This window comes from Carlito syrichta, unplaced genomic scaffold (assembly GCF_000164805.1).
Source record: "Carlito syrichta isolate Samal-C Ts95f unplaced genomic scaffold, Tarsius_syrichta-2.0.1 Scaffold311868, whole genome shotgun sequence".
Lineage (NCBI taxonomy): Eukaryota > Metazoa > Chordata > Mammalia > Primates > Tarsiidae > Carlito > Carlito syrichta.
In genome coordinates this window covers 88316-89597 of record NW_007255964.1, presented here as the reverse complement: position 1 = coordinate 89597, position 1282 = coordinate 88316, and the positions used below count along the sequence as shown (strand labels likewise).

The 1282-nt window shown below is 58.0% G+C and overlaps 1 protein-coding gene across 1 annotated transcript in view; it reads left to right on the top strand.

Moving 5' to 3' along the window:
• The window catches only part of RCN3 (reticulocalbin 3), an 18781-nt gene that overhangs the window by 1774 nt on the left and 15725 nt on the right, over positions 1-1282 (top strand).

Below are 1282 nucleotides of genomic sequence, written 5' to 3'. Positions count from 1 at the left end.
ACAGAGTGAGACTCCAACTCAAAAAAAAAAAAGTAAAGTGCATGAAATGGGGATACATGCATCGGAGAAAAATAAAGCAAGGAAGGGAGGAAGTGTGGAAGGGACAGGCTGGGGGAGAGGGCTATAATTTTAAGCAGGAAATGGGGAGGAGGCCTCCATGAGAAGGTCATATTTGAGCCATGTCAGTATCTGGCGGAATAGTATTCCTGGCAGATGAAACAGTAAGTGCAAAAGCCCTGATGCAGGAGTGGGTCTGGAGTGTTTGAGGAACAATGAGGCCCCTGTGGCTGAAACCCAGTGAAGGCAGGGAAGGGAGAGAGTGGGAGGCGAGGGCAGAGACGAACTCAAGGGGTCAGATCATGCAGGGTCTTTTGGGCCACAGCGAAGATTTCAGCTTTTCTCGCCATGGGAGGATGCCAGCTGACTTGGGTTCTAACAGATTCCCTCTGGCTGTGGGGTGGGGAGCAGACTGCAAGGAGCTAGAAGGAAGGAGCCTAGTGAGAAAGCTGCTGTAGTCCAGGAGACAAGGAAAGATGGTGGCTGGATCAGGGCAGAGACGGTGGCAGTGGTGGCCCGGTCTGCTGGCTGGAAGACTGTGTGGATGGGGTGGGTGAAGGAGGGATGGGGAGGAAAGGCAGTGGGGGCGAACACCGTTAGCATAGCGTCACTAGGATGTCAGGCACTCTCCTCAGTGCGTTCCATGGCTTAACTATTTAATCCCCACAATCACCCTTTCCGGGTAGGTACTGTTATTTATCTCCATTTTAGAGGGGTAACTGAGGCACACAGAGGTTAAGTCACTTGCTCACAGTCACACAGCCAGCAGGATTTGGACTTAGCATGTCCGGCTGTGGAGCCAAGCTCTTAACCACAGCTGGAACCTCAGGGTAGGGTGTGGGTCCCAGGGACAGAGCCAGCCCGACAGACCCTGGCAGATTCAGCCAGGCCCGGGAAGAGGATGAGGACCCAGGCAGGGCTGCAGAGGGCTCAGCGGCCTTGGATTCGCCTTGCAGACTGGGCCGCGGGGGTTGGGGGACGGTGACCGGGAAGGGCCCCATGTGGTCCCTGTTAGCGTTGGGCGAGGACCAGGACCCGTGGCAGGGCGTCACCAGGGGAGAGGAGAGGGGCCTGGGAGCTGACGGGTGCGGCCCGAGGGAAGGGCCGTGAGATGGGACCTAAAGCGGCTTGATATGTGCAGGAGCCCCGCGGAGCACGCAGAGGGGAAGAGGAAGGCCGAGCCCGCGGCCGTGCGCGGGGCGGGGTCCTCGCGCCGCGGTCGATT